The following is a 12,698-nucleotide window of genomic DNA, read 5'->3' as shown; positions in this document are numbered from 1 at the left end:
CCACCTACTGCTGTGGTGAGGGCCGCCCAAAGACCATTGCCGCCGCTAACAGCCGTCCGCCAGATTATGACCACAGCCGGATTTCCACCAGAAGGATGGTGGAAATCTGGCTGTGGCCATGCCGGCGGATGGCAGTGAGGTGGCGCTGCTGCAAGCAGCAGCCCCACGCCACTAGACCACCACAGGCTGTATCATTACATTAATATGGCCTGACGGTGTCCTGCTGGCGGATGCTGCTGGTGGCAGCAGCTCCCCATCCCGTCTCCTGCCAGAGGACCCTCTGACCACAGGTAAGTCGGGTGCTCTGACAGGGGTGGGGGTGGGGTGTGTGGGTGCGTGTATGCGTGTGTGTGTTGCGTGTTGTATATGTGTGCATGTATGAATGTGTGAGTGTGTCTATGCTGAGTTGTGTGAATGCGTGTGTGCGTTTATGTATGTGTGTCCAGGTGTGTGTCAATAGATGTATGCATACGTGGCTGAATGTTGGAATGGGTGTGTGTATGTGTGTGTGCGTGTGTGAAGGGAGGGCCATCTAAAGGGGGTCTGGAGGGGGGGTGGGGAGGAAACCTGTGAAGGGGTGGGGATGGGGAAGACCCTATCAGGTACAGGGAAGGGATTCCCTGTCACTGATAGCTCCTACCACCATGGTTTTCGTGGCTGTAAGGATGCCATGAAAACCATGGCATTAGGCGGAGTCATAATCCTGCAGGTAGGCAAGTGACGCCGCTGTGCTGGAGAGTGAAGTCTCCAGCCCGGCAGTCGTTACTGCTGTGGCAGTCGGTGTGGTACATTGACGGTTTGGCTTTAGCCAAACCGCCAATGTCATAATATGGAGAAAAGTGCCTGTTGGCAGTACTTTCCTCCATATTAATGCTGACTGCCGGTGTCATAATGACCCCCTAAATGTTGATATTGGTAGGAGGAGCAGCGTGTCCAGGTCTTATAGTGTTAGGCAAGTGGGGAAAGAGAAGAGAGTAGGAAGGAGGAGGATAAGAGACGATAAAGAGAAGAAAAAGCGAGGAGGAGGGAGAAAGGAGGAGATAAGGAGGAAGAAAGAAGAAAGAAAATGGAAAGAGAGGGAGAGAGAGAGAGAAAAGAAGAAGGAAGAAGAAAGAGGAATAGATGAAGAAGAAGAAAAAGAAAAAGAAGGAAGGGCTGGGAAAGCAGAAGGGGAGAGACCTGGTGTCGGAGAGAGGAGAGGGAGGGAGGAGAAGGGGCAGCAAAGAAGAAAGAAATAGACAGGAGGGGAGGGATAGAGAGGGGACGTGAGAGGTGGGGTGTGAGAACCAGTCAGCCAAGTGTATTGGTCCCAGGGCTAGTTAAACGAAGGAGAAAGGGAGGAAGGGGATGATAGAAAATGGGAGAGTAGGAGGGGGGATGTGGGTGGGAAAAAGAGGGAGGGAGAGAAGGTAAGGGTAACAGGAGAAGAAAAAGAGAGCAGAGGACACATGCGTGGGATCGGCTGGTGAGCAGCATTAGTGACTGTGACATCGGTTAGACATCAGGGAGGAAGAGAGCCCATACTTGAGCAAAGATGTCAGCCTGATCCTGAAGGTTATAGATCACCCTCTCATGCGTGGCGATGTTGAACATAGCCACAGTCCATTCTTCGGTCGTGGGTGGCGTCGCAGATCTCCTGTGTCGCAGTATACATATTTTTGCATTTGCCAGGGCTCTGTGTAGGAGTCTTTTTTGCAGTCGTGATAAAGCCAGGAGAGAGGTCATGTCGTGTAGCATGAGCAACAAAGTGGGTAAGGGGTTTGGAAGCAGCATTGAATCCACCAGGGCATGTTCCACGCCTTCCATAAAGGCTGCACCAATGGGCAGCTGCTGAGCACGTGAAGTAGATCACAGCGCATGTTGAAGAAAAAGCTCCACTAAAATTACTCCAAAAGGTGGTGCACCACTAATTGTACAGAAAACAGTATACAAGATGGACAACAACCAGTGTAACAATGTAAAGGAAAAGGTTTTTCAGGTTTACATTTTCGTAAATAGTCCAAAGACATAAATTTATTGCCACAAACAAGGGGGCAGTGTGGGTAGTGATAACAAAATGATATACAAAACAAGGTGAACAAAGAGCGTTATGTCCTTGCAATCATAGCAGGTTCATAAACAGGTGATAAATTCATGACGAATGGCCAACGCGTTTCGCCCAACATAGGGCTTCTTCAGGGCTGTAAATATAATCAAAGGAAACATATATATTCTGTAGGAAGTTGGCTCTGTATGTGCTATTTCAAAGTAAGGAATAGCATGCACAGAGTCCAAGGGTTCCCCTTAGAGGTAAAATAGTGGTAAAAATAGATAATACTAATGCTCTATTTTGTGGTAGTGTGGTCGAGCAGTAGGCTTATCCAAGGAGTAGTGTTAAGCATTTGTTGTACGTACACATAGACAATAAATGAGGTACACACACTCAGAGACAAATCCAGCCAATAGGTTTTTGTATAGAAAAATATCTTTTCTTAGTTTATTTTAAGAACCACAGGTTCAAATTCTACATGTAATATCTCATTCGAAAGGTATTGCAGGTAAGTACTTTAGGAACTTCAAATCATCAAAATTGCATGTATACTTTTCAAGTTGTTGACAAATAGCTGTTTTAAAAGTGGACACTTAGTGCAATTTTCACAGTTCCTAGGGGAGGTAAGTTTTGGTTAGTTTTACCCGGTAAGTAAGACACTTACAGGGTTCAGTTCTTGGTCCAAGGTAGCCCACCGTTGGGGGTTCAGAGCAACCCCAAAGTCACCACACCAGCAGCTCAGGGCCGGTCAGGTGCAGAGTTTAAAGTGGTGCCCAAAACACATAGGCTAGAATGGAGAGAAGGGGGTGCCCCGGTTCCGGTCTGCTTGCAGGTAAGTACCCGCGTCTTCGGAGGGCAGACCAGAGGGGTTTTGTAGGGCACCGGGGGGGACACAAGCCCACACAGAAATTTCACCCTCAGCGGCGCGGGGGCGGCCGGGTGCAGTGTAGAAGCAAGCGTCGGGTTCGTAATGGAAGTCAATGGGAGATCTCGGGATCTCTTCAGCGCTGCAGGCAGGCAAGGGGGGGGTTCCTCGGGGAAACCTCCACTTGATCAAGGGAGAGGGACTCCTGGGGGTCACTCCTCCAGTGAAAGTCCGGTCCTTCAGGTCCTGGGGGCTGCGGGTGCAGGGTCTCTCCCAGGTGTCGGGACTTTGGATTCAAAGAGTCGCGGTCAGGGGAAGCCTCGGGATTCCCTCTGCAGGCGGCGCTGTGGGGGCTCAGGGGGGACAGGTTTTGGTACTCACAGTATCAGAGTAGTCCTGGGGTCCCTCCTGAGGTGTCGGATCTCCACCAGCCGAGTCGGGGTCGCCGGGTGCAGTGTTGCAAGTCTCACGCTTCTTGCGGGGAGCTTGCAGGGTTCTTTCAAGGCTGCTGGAAACAAAGTTGCAGCCTTTCTTGGAGCAGGTCCGCTGTCCTCGGGAGTTTCTTGTCTTTTCGAAGCAGGGGCAGTCCTCAGAGGATGTCGAGGTCGCTGGTCCCTTTGGAAGGCGTCGCTGGAGCAGGATCTTTGGAAGGCAGGAGACAGGCCGGTGAGTTTCTGGAGCCAAGGCAGTTGTCGTCTTCTGGTCTTCCGCTGCAGGGGTTTTCAGCTAGGCAGTCCTTCTTCTTGTAGTTTGCAGGAATCTAATTTTCTAGGGTTCAGGGTAGCCCTTAAATACTAAATTTAAGGGCGTGTTTAGGTCTGGGGGGTTAGTAGCCAATGGCTACTAGCCCTGAGGGTGGGTACACCCTCTTTGTGCCTCCTCCCAAGGGGAGGGGGTCACAATCCTAACCCTATTGGGGGAATCCTCCATCTGCAAGATGGAGGATTTCTAAAAGTTAGAGTCACCTCAGCTCAGGACACCTTAGGGGCTGTCCTGACTGGCCAGTGACTCCTCCTTGTTATTCTCATTATTTTCTCCGGCCTTGCCGCCAAAAGTGGGGCCTGGCCGGAGGGGGCGGGCAACTCCACTAGCTGGAGTGTCCTGCTGGGTTGGCACAAAGGAGGTGAGCCTTTGAGGCTCACTGCCAGGTGTGACAATTCCTGCCTGGGGGAGGTGTTAGCATCTCCACCCAGTGCAGGCTTTGTTACTGGCCTCAGAGTGACAAAGGCACTCTCCCCATGGGGCCAGCAACATGTCTCGGTTTGTGGCAGGCTGCTAGAACTAGTCAGCCTACACAGATAGTCGGTTAAGTTTCAGGGGGCACCTCTAAGGTGCCCTCTGGGGTGTATTTTACAATAAAATGTACACTGGCATCAGTGTGCATTTATTGTGCTGAGAAGTTTGATACCAAACTTCCCAGTTTTCAGTGTAGCCATTATGGTGCTGTGGAGTTCGTGTTTGACAGACTCCCAGACCATATACTCTTATGGCTACCCTGCACTTACAATGTCTAAGGTTTTGTTTAGACACTGTAGGGGTACCATGCTCATGCACTGGTACCCTCACCTATGGTATAGTGCACCCTGCCTTAGGGCTGTAAGGCCTGCTAGAGGGGTGTCTTACCTATACTGCATAGGCAGTGAGAGGCTGGCATGGCACCCTGAGGGGAGTGCCATGTCGACTTACTCATTTTGTTCTCACTAGCACACACAGGCTTGTAAGCAGTGTGTCTGTGCTGAGTGAGGGGTCTCTAGGGTGGCATAAGACATGCTGCAGCCCTTAGAGACCTTCCTTGGCATCAGGGCCCTTGGTACTAGAAGTACCAGTTACAAGGGACTTATCTGAATGCCAGGGTGTGCCAATTGTGGATACAATGGTACATTTTAGGTGAAGGAACACTGGTGCTGGGGCCTGGTTAGCAGGGTCCCAGCACTCTTCTCAGTCAAGTCAGCATCAGTATCAGGCAAAAAGTGGGGGGGTAACTGCAACAGGGAGCCATTTCTTTACACAAGCCCCCCCCAGCCCACAGGCCAGGAGACTCAGCCCAAGCTGGGAGAGTCTTCCTAGTCTGTCAGGCGAGGAAGAGTAGGAGATATAGGCTGGTTAGTTGCAGGGCCTACTCTGCCTTACATCCTTCTGTTCAGGTCATTCCATTTGGGGAACTGACCCACTTCCACAGTGATAGGACCTAGTCTGAATTGCCTCTTGTCTGCCTCTTCAATGTCTCCACCCATTCTTTTTATTTTGGGTTTAGAGTTATCCACCTCTGCTAATCTTATCTTAGCCAGGGTCATCCCTAGCTTACCCAAAGAGGTTACCCAGAGCTGGAGTAACCCCACCATGACCAACAGGGTCAGGGGGCCTAACTTGCTATTTGGCATGGGGTCTGACCACCATGCCAAGGATAGTGCAGCCATAAAGGCTAACACCCAGCAGAGGCCACTGACAGCTGTCAGTGCCCAGAACCACACCTTTAGCTCTTCACCTATAAGGGAAGGGGCTAAGTTACAGGCTTCTTTGGGTTCAGGGTGCCTGTCTGCTGTATTAGAGTGGGGGGTTACCACATTTTGTAGTAAACACCCTTCTTCCACTCTTTCTTCTGTTAGCTGAGGAGCCACCCACTCAGGTTTAACAGTTGCCTGACTAGCCAGGACTTCTGGTGGGTCAGGTTGGACTTTATCAGGGCCATTTTTGGAGTTCTCCCCTACTGGAGCAGAATCTCCCTGGCTTGCTGTAACCTTGGCTAAAGGTTGTCCACCCTTCCTACTCTGTTTTCTTTTCTTCTTCTTCTGGGGCCTGCTTGCATTTACTGCAGAGGCAGGACTTCCAGAATCCTTGGGAGAGGACTGGCACTGGACCAGTTCCTCTCTTGGGCTCTGACTAACCTCTGGGTAGTCATTTCCAAGGAGACAATCAAGGGGGAGGTCTGTACTGACTACTACCCTTCTCCAGCTAAGAGTGCCACCCACTTCTATGGGCACTAAAGCCACAGGCCTCTTAGTGACCCTGTCTAGGCTAACTCTTACCCTGGCAGTCTCACCTGGGATGTACTGGTTTGAGAGCACCAGCCTGTCATGCACAATAGTGTGACTGGCACAAGTGTCTCTCAGGGCAGTGGTTGGGATTCCATTCACCAGTAGGTGGTGGAAGTGTCTACTTCCCTCTGGAATCTCCAACTCACCTGTTGGGCCCTGTTTCCAGTTGAAGGCTAGGAAGACCTCCTCATCTGAGGAGTCATCTCCCATGGCTACACTGGTTACCCCTGGAATTTTATTCTGGGGCTTGTTTTTGGGACAAGAAGTGTCCTTGGTGTGGTGCCCAGACTGTTTACAGTTGTGGCACCAGGCCTTAGTGGCATCCCAGTTCTTACCCTGGTACCCACCTTTGTTTTGGGTTGTGTCTTGGGGCCCACCCACCTGTTCTGGTTTTTGGGGGCCTACAGAGGACTCTTTTTCTTTGTTTCTAGGGTCACCCACTTTCTCCTGGGGAGTTTTTGTAACCCCTTTCTTTTGGTCACCCCCAGTGGAAGTTTTGGTTACCCTAGGCTTGACCCAGTGGTCTGCCTTCTTTCCCAATTCTTGGGGAGAAATTGGACCTAGGTCTACCAGATACTGATGCAACTTTTCATTGAAGCAGTTACTTAAAATGTGTTCTTTCATAAACAAATTATAAAGCCCAACATAGTCACACACTTCATTTCCAGTTAACCAACCATCCAGTGTTTTTACTGAGTAGTCTACAAAATCAACCCAGGTCTGGCTCGAGGATTTTTGAGCCCCCCTGAATCTAATTCTATACTCCTCAGTGGAGAATCCAAAGCCCTCAATCAGGGTACCCTTCATGAGGTCATAAGATTCTGCATCTTTTCCAGAGAGTGTGAGGAGTCTATCCCTACACTTTCCAGTGAACATTTCCCAAAGGAGAGCACCCCAGTGAGATCTGTTCACTTTTCTGGTTACACAAGCCCTCTCAAAAGCTGTGAACCATTTGGTGATGTCATCACCATCTTCATATTTTGTTACAATCCCTTTGGGGATTTTTAGGATGTCAGGAGAATCTCTGACCCTATTTAAGTTGCTGCCACCATTGATGGGACCTAGGCCCATCTCTTTTCTTTCCCTCTCTATGGCTAGGATCTGTTTTTCCAAAACCAATCTTTTGGCCATCCTGGCTAACTGGATGTCCTCTTCACTGGGGCTATCCTCAGTGATTTCAGAGGTGTTGGTCTCTCCTGTGAGGGAACCAGCATCTCTGACTATTATTTTAGGAGTCAGGGTTTGAGGGACCCTGTCCTCCCTAGATAGGACTGGTAGGGGGGAATTTTCCTCCAAGTCACTATCCTCTTCCTCTGAGTTGCCACCCTCAGAGGGGTTGGCCTTTTCAAACTCTGCCAAAAGCTCCTGGAGATGTATTTTGGTAGGTTTGGGGCCCATTGTTATTTTCTTTATTTTACAGAGTGACCTTAGCTCCCTCATCTTAAGATGGAGGTAAGGTGTGGTGTCGAGTTCCACCACAGTCACATCTGTGCTAGACATTTTGCTTCTAAAAGTTGGAATACTTTTTAAGAATCTACAACTGGTTCTAGAATCTAATTCAAACTTTTACAAACTTTTAAACTCTATAAGAAATGCTAAACAGGGACTTAACACACAAGGCCCTAGCAGGACTTTTAAGAATTTAGAAAACTTTTCAAATTGCAAAAATCAATTTCTAATGACAATTTTGGAATTTGTCGTGTGATCAGGTATTGGCTGAGTAGTCCAGCAAATGCAAAGTCTTGTACCCCACCGCTGATCCACCAATGTAGGAAGTTGGCTCTGTATGTGCTATTTCAAAGTAAGGAATAGCATGCACAGAGTCCAAGGGTTCCCCTTAGAGGTAAAATAGTGGTAAAAATAGATAATACTAATGCTCTATTTTGTGGTAGTGTGGTCGAGCAGTAGGCTTATCCAAGGAGTAGTGTTAAGCATTTGTTGTACGTACACATAGACAATAAATGAGGTACACACACTCAGAGACAAATCCAGCCAATAGGTTTTTGTATAGAAAAATATCTTTTCTTAGTTTATTTTAAGAACCACAGGTTCAAATTCTACATGTAATATCTCATTCGAAAGGTATTGCAGGTAAGTACTTTAGGAACTTCAAATCATCAAAATTGCATGTATACTTTTCAAGTTGTTGACAAATAGCTGTTTTAAAAGTGGACACTTAGTGCAATTTTCACAGTTCCTAGGGGAGGTAAGTTTTGGTTAGTTTTACCCGGTAAGTAAGACACTTACAGGGTTCAGTTCTTGGTCCAAGGTAGCCCACCGTTGGGGGTTCAGAGCAACCCCAAAGTCACCACACCAGCAGCTCAGGGCCGGTCAGGTGCAGAGTTTAAAGTGGTGCCCAAAACACATAGGCTAGAATGGAGAGAAGGGGGTGCCCCGGTTCCGGTCTGCTTGCAGGTAAGTACCCGCGTCTTCGGAGGGCAGACCAGAGGGGTTTTGTAGGGCACCGGGGGGGACACAAGCCCACACAGAAATTTCACCCTCAGCGGCGCGGGGGCGGCCGGGTGCAGTGTAGAAGCAAGCGTCGGGTTCGTAATGGAAGTCAATGGGAGATCTCGGGATCTCTTCAGCGCTGCAGGCAGGCAAGGGGGGGGTTCCTCGGGGAAACCTCCACTTGATCAAGGGAGAGGGACTCCTGGGGGTCACTCCTCCAGTGAAAGTCCGGTCCTTCAGGTCCTGGGGGCTGCGGGTGCAGGGTCTCTCCCAGGTGTCGGGACTTTGGATTCAAAGAGTCGCGGTCAGGGGAAGCCTCGGGATTCCCTCTGCAGGCGGCGCTGTGGGGGCTCAGGGGGGACAGGTTTTGGTACTCACAGTATCAGAGTAGTCCTGGGGTCCCTCCTGAGGTGTCGGATCTCCACCAGCCGAGTCGGGGTCGCCGGGTGCAGTGTTGCAAGTCTCACGCTTCTTGCGGGGAGCTTGCAGGGTTCTTTCAAGGCTGCTGGAAACAAAGTTGCAGCCTTTCTTGGAGCAGGTCCGCTGTCCTCGGGAGTTTCTTGTCTTTTCGAAGCAGGGGCAGTCCTCAGAGGATGTCGAGGTCGCTGGTCCCTTTGGAAGGCGTCGCTGGAGCAGGATCTTTGGAAGGCAGGAGACAGGCCGGTGAGTTTCTGGAGCCAAGGCAGTTGTCGTCTTCTGGTCTTCCGCTGCAGGGGTTTTCAGCTAGGCAGTCCTTCTTCTTGTAGTTTGCAGGAATCTAATTTTCTAGGGTTCAGGGTAGCCCTTAAATACTAAATTTAAGGGCGTGTTTAGGTCTGGGGGGTTAGTAGCCAATGGCTACTAGCCCTGAGGGTGGGTACACCCTCTTTGTGCCTCCTCCCAAGGGGAGGGGGTCACAATCCTAACCCTATTGGGGGAATCCTCCATCTGCAAGATGGAGGATTTCTAAAAGTTAGAGTCACCTCAGCTCAGGACACCTTAGGGGCTGTCCTGACTGGCCAGTGACTCCTCCTTGTTATTCTCATTATTTTCTCCGGCCTTGCCGCCAAAAGTGGGGCCTGGCCGGAGGGGGCGGGCAACTCCACTAGCTGGAGTGTCCTGCTGGGTTGGCACAAAGGAGGTGAGCCTTTGAGGCTCACTGCCAGGTGTGACAATTCCTGCCTGGGGGAGGTGTTAGCATCTCCACCCAGTGCAGGCTTTGTTACTGGCCTCAGAGTGACAAAGGCACTCTCCCCATGGGGCCAGCAACATGTCTCGGTTTGTGGCAGGCTGCTAGAACTAGTCAGCCTACACAGATAGTCGGTTAAGTTTCAGGGGGCACCTCTAAGGTGCCCTCTGGGGTGTATTTTACAATAAAATGTACACTGGCATCAGTGTGCATTTATTGTGCTGAGAAGTTTGATACCAAACTTCCCAGTTTTCAGTGTAGCCATTATGGTGCTGTGGAGTTCGTGTTTGACAGACTCCCAGACCATATACTCTTATGGCTACCCTGCACTTACAATGTCTAAGGTTTTGTTTAGACACTGTAGGGGTACCATGCTCATGCACTGGTACCCTCACCTATGGTATAGTGCACCCTGCCTTAGGGCTGTAAGGCCTGCTAGAGGGGTGTCTTACCTATACTGCATAGGCAGTGAGAGGCTGGCATGGCACCCTGAGGGGAGTGCCATGTCGACTTACTCATTTTGTTCTCACTAGCACACACAGGCTTGTAAGCAGTGTGTCTGTGCTGAGTGAGGGGTCTCTAGGGTGGCATAAGACATGCTGCAGCCCTTAGAGACCTTCCTTGGCATCAGGGCCCTTGGTACTAGAAGTACCAGTTACAAGGGACTTATCTGAATGCCAGGGTGTGCCAATTGTGGATACAATGGTACATTTTAGGTGAAGGAACACTGGTGCTGGGGCCTGGTTAGCAGGGTCCCAGCACTCTTCTCAGTCAAGTCAGCATCAGTATCAGGCAAAAAGTGGGGGGGTAACTGCAACAGGGAGCCATTTCTTTACATATTCTATACCTTGGTACAAACAGAGTAAGTAGAGGTAAAGAAATAACAATGCCAAACCCAGTAAAGAAAGTGGAGGCAAAAATGAATGTAAAGGGTAACATGGTGTTAAATATTAATGGAAATGTATGTAAAAGCAAACCTGAATGCTGAATGGAGATTGAGAGAGTAGGTGTTAAGATTTATGGGGATTGTGGATTGCCATACACCATCATTAATTAAGAGCTATGGAAATTATCATTTGTGCAAAAAAAAGTAGGTGAACACTTATTGAACCCTGATATACATTCAGAGGGTTACAGTGGCAAAAAGACTGACATGTTGTGGTACTGATGGTTCACTTTTAAATTAAAAAACAGAGAAACAAGAGGTAAATTATATGTTGCCAAGACGGGTCCACCAGTACTTGGATGATATGACCAGAAAACATTACACATTATTTTACATCCGAATAGTAAGAAGCAAGTTTAAACTATGGATGAGGATACTACAGTGAGCAAATAAATACTAAGATAGTCCCCTGCCGTGCTGTATTTCAGAGGCTCATGTTCCAATTGTTCATCAAGGTTCAAGGTATAACTTTCTTTCAGGATGATATCCTGATGTGTGGTTCTTATGAAGAGGAACATTAGGCTCGGCTTTTGAAAGTTTTGAGAATACTGGAAGAAAAGGGACTTACTGTAGAACATTCAAAATGCAAGTTCGCAGAAAAGATTGTCCCATATTTAGGACATATAATAGAGGAATTTGGGGTTAATCCAACATCAACCTTAATTACAGCCATTGAGATTGTGCCTACACCATCTGGCAAGAAGGAGGTGAGCTCTTTTCCTGGAATGGCTGAATTCTGAGCTAAATATCTCCATAATTTTGCAGAAAAAAACATATAATATTTACTTAAGAAAAATTGTATGTTTAGGTGGTCTCTAGAGTGTGAAGAAGATTTAAAAAATATAAAATCAGCAATTGCTAATGCTACGGTGTTAAGGAGCTTTGACCAGTCAATCAGTGAAAGAGAGGCCTTATCTTGCGCCTGGGCATTAGAACATTTCAAATAATTTATTTGGAGTTACATGTGTACTATTCCTTGCAATCATAAACCCCTAGTTAAGATCGTAGCTACAGAAGTTTAGTTCGGTGTTTCTTTGAGACTGGCAAGAATTTCAATGCACATGCAAAACGTTGTGTATAAGATAGTTTAATCACCAGGGAAGAACAATGTTGTTGCTGATTTTTTGTCACAAATGCCTGTGACGTTTGAAAAATGTGAAGATGAGAAGTGTAATGAATTTCAAATAGCTATGATCCATGATCAGGGCTATTTTGCAATTAACAAGGATGAATGGCACAAGGACTATATGGAAGACCAAACTTTACAAGATGTTCTTTAATATGTTGTGAATGGTTGGCCAAGGAAAGTATCCTTGAAGTTATCAGTCAAACCATATTAGGAGATAAGATCAGAGTAGAATTTTGGTCAAAAGAGGAGGTAAGTAATCGTATGCATCTTGCGCATAACAAAAGTAAAGAATATTATGATGCTAAACAGGATGTGAAATAATGATTTGAAGTCGTAGATTGGGTATATGTGAAGAAACCGGGGTTGGTCCCCAAGGGGGAGGGTACATTTTTATGACCCTGAGGAGATGGTGGAAGTTTTGCAGAATGTGATGCAATTAAGGAATGGCAAGGTGTGGAACTTACACAGAATAGCACTAGGTAGGAAGATTGATTGCAGAAAAGATGGTGAGTTTGAATGGCTTCAGGATGAAGTAGAGACACCATGTACTTCTGGAATAAATGAGCAGAGAGATACTACTGATGCACCAGGTAATTGTGAGCTTAGTGTCCAGGGGATTCTACACAGGAATTTACAATAAATGAACCAGAAGATCTTGAATCTACTCAATGTACTATAGATGACGGGACCAATTAAAACAATTTAAGAGATCAGGATTTTGGTCAAAACCTTATAAGAAGAAGGAAGGCTCCTGTCTTGTTAAAAGATTATATAATTGATAATAGTAAGTAATTGCTGTTTGATACTATGGGGATCATTATGACCCCGGCGGTCGGCGTTAATATGTAGGAAAGTACTGCCAACAGGCTGGCGGTACTTTTCTCCACATCATGACATTGGTGGTTTGGCTAAAGCCAAACCGCCAATGTACTACACCGATCACCACGACGGTAACGGCGGTCGGGCTGGAAACTTCACTCTCCAGCCCGGCGGCCATCACTTGCCCGCCTGCGGGATTATGACCCCGCCTACCGCCATGATTTTCATGGCATCCTTACTGCCACGAAAACCATGG

The sequence above is a fragment of the Pleurodeles waltl genome, chromosome 1_1 (genome assembly GCF_031143425.1).
Source record: "Pleurodeles waltl isolate 20211129_DDA chromosome 1_1, aPleWal1.hap1.20221129, whole genome shotgun sequence".
In the NCBI taxonomy this organism is placed as follows: Eukaryota; Metazoa; Chordata; class Amphibia; order Caudata; family Salamandridae; genus Pleurodeles; species Pleurodeles waltl.
Note: the sequence above shows the minus strand (reverse complement) of the source record.